Below are 12,785 nucleotides of genomic sequence, written 5' to 3' on the forward strand. Positions count from 1 at the left end.
ATGTACTCATGCCCAAGCACTGCTTAAATAGATGGCGATGGTGCCCCTCATTACTACTAGGACCAATAAATTATTTGATATGCTTAGATATTATGTGATCTTTATTTTAGAAACAGGGAGATTTCCATGATATTCTGGTAATCTAGGTTTTGCAGGAAAATAGCTCCTTTATCGGATCTGGAGATTTGCAGATTAAATACATTTATGACTGCAGATATGCTGAGTTAAACAAAATGGTTTATGGAGAAAGGCACATGGAATATATGATGCAACTTTATTTTATAGTAGATAGATTCATATGACATATGATAGTTTGGGTTTTCCTTGAAATCTCTACTTCATTAGAGCTAGAGATTTCCAAAATCACCTAGTATTCTAAATATATTGATGTTTGCAGATATGGCTGAGTTGGACAAAATGGTTTTTGTTGTAAGGTACAAGAAATATGTGATGAAACTTTATTTTGCCGTAGAAAGATTATATGACATCCAACTAGTCTAGGTTTTGCATGATAATCTCTACTTTGTTAAATCTAGATATTTCAAAAATTGCCAAGCATTCTAAGTACATAGGTTGGTGCTTGTAGATATGGTTGAGTTAGACCAAATGATTTTGTGCTCAGCGGCACCTGGTATATTTTCCAGTAGAGATTTACATGATATCTGATTAGTCTGGTTTTCATTAAAAATTCTACTATATTAGACCTGAAGATTTTCAAAATCGCTTATTATTCCAAATATAGTGGCACATGGAAATATGGATGAATTGAACAAAATAGTTTATATTGTACAACATGTGGAGTATACATGTATTTCATTCAAAAAGAGATCAAAAGATATTAAATGTTTAATACTTGCAAAATCATATTCAAGAATTTCTATATTATTAGATTTACTACTAGAACATTCTTACAAGTAAGAAACTTGCTATTTTGGTATGATACAAAGTAAATTAATTAGGCCCAACTCAATTTGTTGGCACATTGTATATGTTGAAGCAAGAAAAAGGTATGCCTAGTGTACAAATAAAATAAAATAGGGGAAGGGTGCTACATTAGAACACCTCTTGGTGAAGTCAAACCCCATGGTGGAGCGAGCGAGCATAACTAACAGTGTGGCGGTATGCACCACGAGGTAGCGATGGACCCTGTAGCCCAGGGTTTGAATGAGCCTGTGGCTGACCTCTCGAATTTTTCTTCATGAGGATTCTAGTATGGAATTGTAGGGGTCCGGCCAAGTCATCCTTCATGGCGTCCTTCAGGAGGTTGGTGTAGGTCAATGGAGGCCGACTGGAAGTCCTATGCTGTAGACTCCAAACATGTCAATGCAACGTGCTGTGAAATGGGGGGTGGCGTGAGTAGACGTCTTTCACAACTGTTCCCAACATGTCATTATGATTGTCACAAAACCCAATGCTGCTTCGTGAGTATTATGCGGGGTGTATGCAAGCATAGATCATAGGAATAGGAGAATCCCCTAGGATGAGATCACTAATCTAGTTGCCTAGGGTTTTCCGACAATTGTGGTGGGTGACTTCAACTGTATCCAGAATGCAAGTGAAAAGAGAGGAGGAAGGGCTTTCACTGAGCCTAGTGGATCTAGGTTTCTCCGGGCTGTGTTTTACCTAATGTAACAACCAGTCCGATAGAGCCAGGGTCTGCAAGCGGATAGACAGGGTCATTGCGACCCCTGATTGGATCATCTGGTTCCCCACCTATTAGGTCAGCCACTTATCTCGTATTGCCTCTGATCACTACCCATTGTTGATATCAACAACCTCGGATTCCAGCCATTACTGTTCCTCCCACTTTGAGAAGGTTTGGTTGTCTTACCCTCAATCCTGGGACATTGTGCGGAGGACTTGGGGCTTGCCGATGCATGGGAATGCGATACAGAGAGTTTCGCATAAGTTGGAGCTAACCAAGAGGCGACTTTGCCAATGGAACCGTGAGGTCTGGGCACGACATCTTTAGAAAGTTGGAAGAAGTGGAGGCCGCGATTGTTGACCTTCAAAGCAGAGAAGATCAGGAGAGTGAGTTTCCTACTGATATGATGCACCTATGGGGGCTACTTGCCAATCATCACTCGATATTACACCAGCATGAGATCTTCTGGAGACAGAAATTTAGAATCTAGTGGGTCAGGGAGGAAGATCGAAATACTAGTTTCTTCTACCAGACAATGGTTATCAGAAGGCAGAGGAACACGATCCGTTCCCTGCAAGATGGGATAGGCCGGCGGGTGGAGGGGGAGCTAGCGGTTAGTCAGGTATTGCTTGATTTCTTGCGGTCCAGATGGATGAAGGACAGAGATTCTGAGGATGTCGGCCAGCTTCCGAGGGCGGACATAAAAATTAGAGCTACTGAGAATGCACTATTGGTGCGGCCAGTGATAGGGAGGGAAGTGCAGAAAGCAGTCTGAGCCCTGGCAGAGGATAAGGCTCCAGGGCTAGATGGATTTTCACCATTCTTCTTTATAAAATATTGGGGCATTATCCAGGTTGCTATGGTGGAGGTGGTTCAGTGCTTTTTCGGTCAGGCAGTGATGCTTGAGGACTGGAGAGCTACTTTTGTCATGCTGATACCGAAGTGCCAGGATGCGGCGGAGCCGAGCCACTTCAGGCCCATCAGCTTATGCATAACTCTTTATAAAGTTGTGGTAAGGATAATAGTGGACATGATAAAGCCTTTGCTGCCACGCATCATCTGCCAAGAGCAAGGTGCTTTTGTGGGAGGTAGGAATATCTCTGACCATGTTATGCTGGCCTAAGAAATGATGTGGAATCTTCAGCATGCCCCTAAGTGGTGAAGCCTGATGCTGTCAAGCTAGAGATGGAACAAGCTTACGATAGAATCAGGTGGAGCTTCTTAAGACGAGCTTTGGAGAGTTTTGGTTTTTACGAGATCTAGATTGACTGGGTGTTGGGGTGCGTCCGGGGGGCAAGCTTTTCCATCTTGGTCAACGGTACGTCGTCCCCCTCTTTTAAGTCTACCATGGGGGCGAAGATAGGAATGTCTATTATTCCCGTACTTGTTCATTATTTGCTCCGATGTCTTATTCGGGCTCTGCGGGGTGCGTGTGCTAACTGGGAGATGAAGGCGTACATTTTCGCCCTGAGGTCTCGGCATATATCTCATTTACTATTTGCAGACGATTGTCTTCTTTTGGCCAGGGTGCGGATAACGGATGCACGGATCCTTAGAAAAGTACTAGCAGAGTACTATACAGCATCAGGGTAAAGGGTAAACCTCCAGAAGTCAACCATCTCTTTCAGCCCAAGCATGGAGTGTAGGGTCAGACAAGAGATCAGGAGGATACTGGAGATGCCAGAGTAGGATGGGACCTGGAGCTACCTGGGTGTGCCCATCACAGGCAGGAGTTTACGGGTAGCCAAGTGCTTCGATCTGGTGCAGTGGGTCCATAGTTGACTGGAAGGTTGGAAGGCATCGCCGCTTTCTATGATGGGCAGATTGACGCTGATTAAATCAGTCCTAGCATCCATGCTCATCTACCTCATGGCAAACATGGTGGTTTCAAAGACAGTGCTGATGAGGATCAAGTGGCTACTTTGGATCTTCTTATGGGGTCATATGGGGGGGGGGGTCATGGGGTGCACTTGGTGGCGTAGGACAGTGTCTGCCTACCAATGAGTGAGGGTGCCCTCGGTGTGTTGTCTCTTATGGCGAGGTGCAAGGTGCTGATTGTCCGACATGTAGTTCGATTCATGCTAGAGACGCAGGGGTTCTGGAGTCAGACCATGGCTGCTAGATATGGTCGGACGGGCCTTGCGGGGGTGATCCGGAGTGGATGTAGATGCTCCTTCATGTGGCTAGAGATCGCGAGGTACCTGCCAACTGTTGTGGAAAATACTAGATGGTTGATAGGTGATGGGCGGAGCATTGATATGGCGGTGACCCATGGGTGGGTGCCCTCCCTTTGAGACATAGTTCGACTATTGTTGACATTGAGGCAGTGGAGGGATTGCAGGTATGCAACCTCTTCAACCCTGGCCTGGCAGCTTGGGATGAGGCTAGGTTGGGTCATATGCTCGGAACACACCTTGCTGAGAGAGTCTGGTCTCTTTCGATACCGAGGTGTGCGGGTCCTGACATTTGGGTGTGGAGCACCTCGAGCAGGACCGGCGTTAGGGTGGGGGAGCTCTTCCGGATGCTCTGGCATGAGCATGAGCTGGGCCAGAGTGTGCTTGGATCTGGTAACTGGGCCTTCACCTGAGGGTCGCACTGTTCTTATGGAAGGTGGTGTGGGATCGGCTTCCTATGAGAGCAGTACTCAGTGGACGAGGCTTGAGAATTTCTTTAGAGTGCGGAGTGTGCAGGATCGATGAGATGGTGGACCATGCGTTGTTTCAGTGCACATGGGCGAGGGTGACTTGGCGTTTGGCAGGGCTGCTGCACGAGAGTTGGTCTTAGGGGGACAGTTCTTAGGAACCATCTATCGATGGTCGAGCAATCCACTGACACGCTAGGAGGCAGTTAGAGCGACTTATACAGCTTACCAGATCTGGCTAGCAAGAAATACTTGAACTTTCAGTGAGCATAGTATGTCACCAAGGCTTGTAGCAGAGAGCGCCTGGCACAGGCGGCAGAGATTAGTCATGCTTCCTTCTTAGAAAGGCCTTTGATAGCTTTAATTATTTAGGATTTATATTCTACCTGGGCAGCACCCCATACAATGTTCTTCACCTAGGAGCCCCCACCCCCCAGCTTCCTTAAGGTCAACTTCGATGGGTCGGTGCTAAATTGAGGCATGAAGGGTGGAGTAGGTTTTGTCATTAGGGATCCGAACTCCAGGGTTGGGGCAGCAGGTGGTTGTTAGTTATTTGACTGCACGGTTACTGGTCTGGAGTTGAGAGCTGCCTGGGCGGGCCTTCGACATGCCCGGCATGTGCTACTAGCTAGTTTAGTCATCTTGGAGGGTGACTCGACTACGGTCATCAGCTAGATTCAAGGGGATCCGAGGGTTGCTGTCGGCGACCATCCATTGCTTCGAGACATCTGGATGATGATGAGGGATGGAGGGGTTGTCCAGGCTAAACATGTGTTTAGAGAAGCCAATGAGACTGCAGACTGGGTGGCCATCTACGTGGCCAACCACGCCGGCAGCATCGTGTGGGCAGGGGATGGGGAGCTACCTCGGGAATTCCGTGATGTTCTATTTTCCGACTTCATTGGGTGTATCTGTACACGTATTATATAATTATCCATCTTAACTAAAAAAATAAGCTCTTGTTTTTTTTATTATTATTACACCGATTGTTCACTCAAATCTCGCATTAGCACAGCCAACAAAGTCAAGAAGAAGATGACTTAGTGGTAGAGGAACAAATACGTGACAAGTCTAGAGAACCTTTCCGAAGTGTTGGGCAGCAAAAAAGGCGACCTAGTCAGCCATACCCTCTTGTTCAAGTGCCCATCCATGCCTCATTTCCTCCAGTGGAAAGATGGTTCGCCCAACCTAGATTCTACTCAAAGTGATCTCGCGCTCCATTGGTCACCGTATGGCCTTCGTTGAGGCCTCTTCCTCTGTTACTTCTTCTTCAATGCCTCTTCTACTAGCTCGGGAATTCCCTCCCCAAATGATGGAGGAATATGCTACTATGGTTATTCTTCTATTTCGATAGACTCCTGGAGAATCTATATCGAGATATTCTCAGGAGGTGATTGCATGTAAGGGAGATTCTTCCATTCAATCATCTTCTAAACCACCCGAAGAGGACCGATCGGATGCACTCTGAATCACCCTTCTTGTATTACTGATCAATGCTAATTATTTTATGGAATTATAGAGGGATGGCTAAACCCTCTTTCTTTAATAAGCTACATAAAATTATTTGAAAACATGATCTGAAATTTGGTGCATCTAGGAGACTCATTTGTCATCCTTGAGCTTAGAGGGCTATAGGTGTTTCTTGGTGTTTCTTTTCTATTCCATCAGAAGGACTATCTTGTGATATTATAATTATTTGGAAGAAGGTGTTGAATCATGTAGAATTTATTAGTATCCACAGACAAGTAGCGTTCGGCGTTGTCTCTTTACTAAGTACTCACTCTTGGATTTTGGTTGTTATCTATGGTAGTACTTGTGGGATTCAGAGGCATATTATTTTGGGACATGGCTTCTCTAGTTCTATTTAATTATGGGGCATTCTGCTTTGCTTGTGGGTAACTTCAATGTTACTACAAACTAGTGAAATAGAAGTATCAAAGAGTTCCAGGATTTCATTGTGGGAAGTGGGTTGATTCATCTTGGCTTCTCTGGTTCTCCTTACACATGATTAAATAATCGGTAGGGTCAAGCTTGAGTTTGAGAAGGACCGGATATGCCACAGCTCACGACCTCACTTTTTGGCTCCTTAGTCCTGTATAAGTATCCAAAACCTTCTCGACGAATAACCGAGTGAGACTAAACACACACCTGCACAGGTCCTCACATACTCTACTCGTTCAAGGTCTGACGTCCTCGTCAGGCTAAGGATTCAAATCCATTCAAATCTAATCACTAGCACCACGATCGGCCCGTGGTCAGCCTCTATGAACTCATGCTGCAATGTCTCCTAATCTACATAAGCTATGTGCCGAATTCGCTCTAATATAATTTGTCACAGCACAGAACCTCACTCAAAATGGCGAGCCAAAAGGTATTTTTTCAGTTTCTTAGTCCTGTATAAGTATCCAAGATCTTCTCAGTGAATAAATGATGTGAGACTAAATACACGCCCATACGGGTCCTTACATCATTAGTTTCTAGTTGCAGAATTAATCAATTTCCTGGGGCAGAGTCTCCCATCTTCCAAGAACTAATTCTGATCATTATCCAATTTTTATGCAGGTTTCATTTGATGACAATCAAAAATCAAGCCCTTTTAGATTTTAAAAGTTTTTGTTGAAATGTTATGGGGTCATGGTAGTAGTTCACCATGCTTCAAACGGTCACAGGGGACTTTCTCCAGCTACAGGGGTCATTACACTTGTTCATGCCACCAAAAGAGCCTTGTTAAATTGGAATAGAAGGTGTATTAGTAACTTGTTCTCCAAGGTTGATAGAATTGAATAGGAAATCAAGGCGTTGCAAGAACAGGATATAAATTCTGGAGGGTTAAGCCCGAGTAAATTTTCTATCCTTCTAAAGAAACTAAGGGAACACGATCGTGTTTTGTAGTAAACAAGAAGTTTTTTGGAGGTAGAAGTCTCGAATAAGATGGCTAAAAGAGGATGATCTGAACATGAATTTCTTTCATAAGATGACGATCCTTCGACACCGATGGAATAGAATTACTAAAATTGCTAAAGAGGATGATACCTTGTTGGATAATGAATGATGACATTCTCATATCCTTTTAAAATTATTTCCAAAGTAAATGGTCTACGGAATTGTCTGATGGCTCATTAGATCTTCCACCCATGCTATGGAGATTGAAGATACTGTGATGCTTCTTGCCTCTGACGAAGCTCCTAGACCTGATAGGTTTCCTCCATTTTCTTAAAAAAGTATTTTGGCTGATCGCTAGAGATAATATCATTGATACAGTTTGGATTTTTCAATTCAGGTGGCATGCTAGGGCCTTGGAGGTTAAACAAGAAGATTAACCGAATTGAGTTTAAAGATTTTAGGCCAATCAATTTGTGTAATTTTTTGTAAAACTGGTAGCTAAATTGTTGATCAATCAAATGAAGGAGATCATGCCCAAGTTAGTGTCAGAAGAACAGGGTGCATTCATTCCAGGTCGGTAGATTTCTGATAATATTCTCATTGCTCAAGAGATTTTTCACTCATTGGAAACAGACCCTAAAAGGAGTGCCCTAATAGTTATTAAGTTTGATATGAAAAGATCTTATGATCGGATGAAATGGAGTTATCTATTTGCAATCCTTTAGCATTTTGGTTTCCATCACAAGTTTATTCATTGGATTAGTATTTTTGTGTGCACCCCAATGTTTGTAGTATTAATCAATGGCTCTCCTTCAAATTGGTTTCATTCTACATTGCGTCTTTGGCAAGGTTTCCCTCTTTCTATTTGTTCTCTATTCTGATATGTTGTCTAGGGCTCTACAAGCAGCTGTGACTCTAGCTGAATCAGAATGGACCACTGATTAATTTTACATTTGATGTTCACGGATAACCTACTTCTGATACCGAAGGCCACGAGATCAAACATCACTATTTTGAGGCAAGTTATGTCTTCTTGCTGTAATCAATCTGGGCAGCTTATTAACATTGACAAATCTCAAATTCTATTCAGCTCCAAGTTGAATGGTGAAGTGCAGACAGACATATCTTATATGTTGCAGATAAAAGTTATGTCAGGGACAATCAAATACCTTGGTATTCTAGTTTTTGGAAGATGCTTAAAAGTTTCTGAATTTTAGCCCCTTTTGGACAAGCTTAATGGTAGATTAGAAGGTTGGCAATGGAGGGTTCTCTCTCAAGCGGGAGGCTTACTTTGCTTCAATCAATTCTGGCTTCAACCCCTCTATATCTACTTGCTAATCGTATTGTGCCGGCTACTGCTATTGATAAGATTCGGCAGATTTTTTCAAGTCTTTTTCTATGGATCATAAGATAGGTCGAAGGGATATTCATTTGCTACATGGGATGCAGTTTGTTCTCCAAAAAAGCATAGAGTTCCGGGTATTCGGGATCTGAAATTCAGACATAAACCTTTCTTAGCTCGAGCTGCTACGAGTCTAATTTTAAAGCTCAATTCTTTGTGGGCTAAGGTGGTTATTTCCAAATATGGTTTTAATGACTTATGGAAGATCTACAGGTGTCAAAGGAAATACTCATTCATGCATTTGGAACACCATCTCTAGTTTAGCTCTGACTATTTAGTTGGCATTTTAGTGGTAGATTGGAGATGGAAATAGAATAGATATTTTAAATAATGCCTAGTTGACTAATGCTCCATTGAACCATAGGCCAATTCCTATTAATTCCACTTTATGTATGGATTGTCATGTATCTAACCTACTCATAGATCAAGGCTCCACTCCAAGGAATTTTCAACATGGAGATGGTTGCTGAAATTTCTTTTCTCTTTTTTTTTTTTTTGGTGAAAACAGCATTTAATATAGCTCTAACTTGAGTACATCCAGTCATATCAAAAGAAAGTAAAGAGTACAAGGTAGGAGGAATATCTCCTACAGATGTCCATGTGATCTTTCCGGAGTGCCGGGCAACAAATGAGGCAACCCAGTCTGCTGCACTATTCGCCTCCCGAAAAACATGTAAAGCCTGTAAATCACTCGGCTCCTGAGCCAGTCTACGAGTCTCACGTATGAGAGGATGACCATCACTGTATCTGTCCACTTTTCGAATCCAATCGATCACCATATAGGAGTCTCCCTCAAGGCATATATGCTCAGCACCAAGTACCCACCTCGCATCGGATATCCCCTTCCTGGCTGCCCGCAGCTCCACCCCGACTGTAGTAAGTTCCGGCGTGCGACGGCCACCAGCTGCTATCAACCTACCCAGATGATCTCTGATGACAAAGCCAGCACCTCCTGACATCCCGTCCACCGACATACTACCATCGAAGTTCACTTTGAGATGACCAAGAGGTGGGGGTACCCAAGAAACTAGGGTGAACCTGGGCACTATGACAGTGAAAGGAGTACCCCAAGTGTCCCTGGCCATCTCAAAAGAGAACCTAATGGCAACTGTAGTAACCTCTCTCGCATGAAGCATGGCTCTATCTACCACCATCCGCGGGGGTAACCGCCTGCCCTCAAAGAGGCCAGCATTCCTGTCCAACCAAATAGAATAAGCCAAATATGCCCACCGAATTCCGGCCTCAACAGTGCTAGGCCTCCGCATGGAGGCTCTCAGCCAATGAATCAAATCCTGTATCAACTCGACTGAATGGGGCAGCAAGAAATTTCTTCCATTGCTAATTCAAAAGGCAAGTGCGGCGATCATTTGACTTGGCAGAAAACTGGTTCAAATTACGTTCTACACTTTACAATGTGGAAGACTTTTGCTTGAAGCTGACTCTAGCATTGTCATTCATTGGACCAATGGGAGTCTTCTTGGCCATCACACCCTCTTATTTTTTGACATACTTCATCTCTTCACGTCTTTGGACTTCTTTGATGCCATTCATATTTCAGAGAAGCTAATTTTCCTATGGATTGAATGGTAGATAGAGATTTCAACTGCGACGGTACCTCTCTTCTGTTGCAAACTGATTATATAAGACTTTGTTATTAGCAGTCTCGCTGAGATTGTTTTTAAGGGTGTTCTTTATCCCTTCTACCAAAAAAGGATAATTTTTTTTTGATAAATAGAGTTTTTGTATATTATTTGACCTGAGCTTTCAAATTGATATAAAAATATTTTTTACAATTTAATGTTAATAATAAAAAGTAAAAATTATGATAACTAAAACTCTCCTAGTATGGCATTTGATATGAACATTAAATCATAATGGTTGAAATTTTGGTTACGATATAGCACATCATCTATCAACCAATACTCTGCAAATAAATTATCTCTAATATTTAACAATATTTGATGTACAATATCATATACAAGGTTTAGAACATCAGTGCTTGTAGGATGTATGGTCAATAGCTAGGATGTCATCTAACCATAGATTGTGCTATTCCTACAGGACACATGGTATGTCATGGTGATCATACCTGTAGCAAATACATTGCGAGGAAAGTTATTGGTAGGGAAAACTAACAATGAAAGATAAATTTGAAGAAAACTAACATACACAAAAGTCATTGCAAAAAGATGTTATTGCTGAATTACTAATTATATATAACTATTTATGAAAACAACTTTGAGAGTTCTCTTATAAATACTTCAGGAGACCATCAAATCGATGAAGACCTCCATAGTGTGCTCAATACAAGGATGGATGGCTTTAGATTTCCACATCGATATGTTCTTTTCAAGCTTTTTGTGAAAACTTGATCCACTTGCTTTCTCGCTGCTTCCTTACATTGTATCTCTTCTTTAGTATCTCTACTATTTGATATTTTTGTTAGGATGCACTACTGATCTTATAAAAACCAGCATAGCTCTACTCTCCAAAAAGATTCCCGTAGCTTATGAACTCATTCATTTAAAAACTCCATGCAATGTTCGGCATCAGTTTCTTCCGCACATATCTATTCTACTATACATCCAGAAATTCTTGAGAGTCAGTTCATTTGTCTGTTCACAACTCGGATATGCACACAGCTCTTGCACTTCTCTTGAGAGAAACTTCACTGCTGACACTTGACCTTCATTTTTTGTTTCAACCCTTCGAAAGATCATATATGTCCATTAAATACTATTTCCTCTTCCATTACCATGATCATTAGTGTGTCAATTAGCACAAATGAGTTTAAAACACAATTACGCACATCAAACAATAGTTCGAATACTAGTGATGGTAGAGTGAAGCTAGATGGAGGATGAAATTTCCTTATTATCCTTTTTTAAAAAAATAAAAACGATTTTGGGGGATGCAGACTCAGAGTTACATGCACATGGGCAAGTCAGTAGTATCTTGATATCACATATAACATAGTACTCTTTAAAAAATAAAAAAAATACTTCTAGTTTATCTTCACTTGTGAAAATTTGAAATTGAGAAAAATAAGCCATCTATTAGCATAAGGATATCCTTGTATTAATATGACATCATTTCAACCTTAATTTAAAAAATAGGGCATTAAATTTTATGTGCTTACAAGATGTATCTCCAGGGTTATGTAGTTACAAATATTTTGCAAGGGTGGGATAACTCAAAGTATAATATTTTGGAATATGATATAGTGGATCGATGGTTGGTAGTAACCTTATAAACGCATTTAAGGAGTGATAACAGAAAATGACTTGAAGGTGAGATAATTAGCTGAAGTTGCTATAAGTTAGTTCTAGCTATCATGGGTTCTTGCCTAACAAATAATAAAAGTGGTCAAATGCACTGTTACAACCACTTTTCAACAAGCAAATGGTTGAAACCGAAGTGTGCTTTGAAGTGTAGTTTGAGAAAATGCACTTTTCCATCTTTCACCACCAACCCAGCACCAACATAACAAAAAAATTAGGAAAAATTCAGTCTGCTCAATTTAACCTCCCCATTCTATACACAGGTCTACTGCATATGGCAGAGTTTCTCGGCACTATTGATGATTCACCTGTTAGGTTAGCTGGAAAAATCTAGGGCCCTCATTCTGCTCTTGCAACATTCAGAACTGTACTTGTTTCTGGGTGCCCCCACTTCCTAGCTTTCTCAAGGTGAGCTTCGATGGCAGCATCAGCGAGGGAGGGAGCTGCGGAGGTGTGAGATTCATGATCAAAAACCATGACGCTAAGGTGGTAGCGGCAGGAGAAGGCGGATCTTCGACACATCTGTTGCTTGCGCCGAGTTTAGAGCGACATGGGAAGGCATTATCTAGGCGAGGCTGGTATTGGGCGCGGATCGCATCTTCCTCGAGGGGGACTCGGCCACGGTGATGAGTGGGTTCGGGATCAAGGATGTGGTGCAGAGGGGAGGTTGTTGCTCCACGTCGTCCACAGATTGCTGGGGGAGTGTGACTCTCATCAAGCCACGCATGTATACAGGGAGGCAAACGGTGTTGCATACTAGGTTGTCTTCTATGCAGCCCGCCACTACGGAGGTTTCATCCGGGCGAACCATGTGTCATTGACCGTGCCCTTATGTGGTCTTTTATTTCTTGATCTTGTTGGCTGCATTCACACCCGTCGAGTGTGATTCGCCGTTGTACTAATACACACACACACACAAAAGATGACATGGTT

Source organism: Phoenix dactylifera, chromosome 17, assembly GCF_009389715.1.
Source record: "Phoenix dactylifera cultivar Barhee BC4 chromosome 17, palm_55x_up_171113_PBpolish2nd_filt_p, whole genome shotgun sequence".
Lineage (NCBI taxonomy): Eukaryota > Viridiplantae > Streptophyta > Magnoliopsida > Arecales > Arecaceae > Phoenix > Phoenix dactylifera.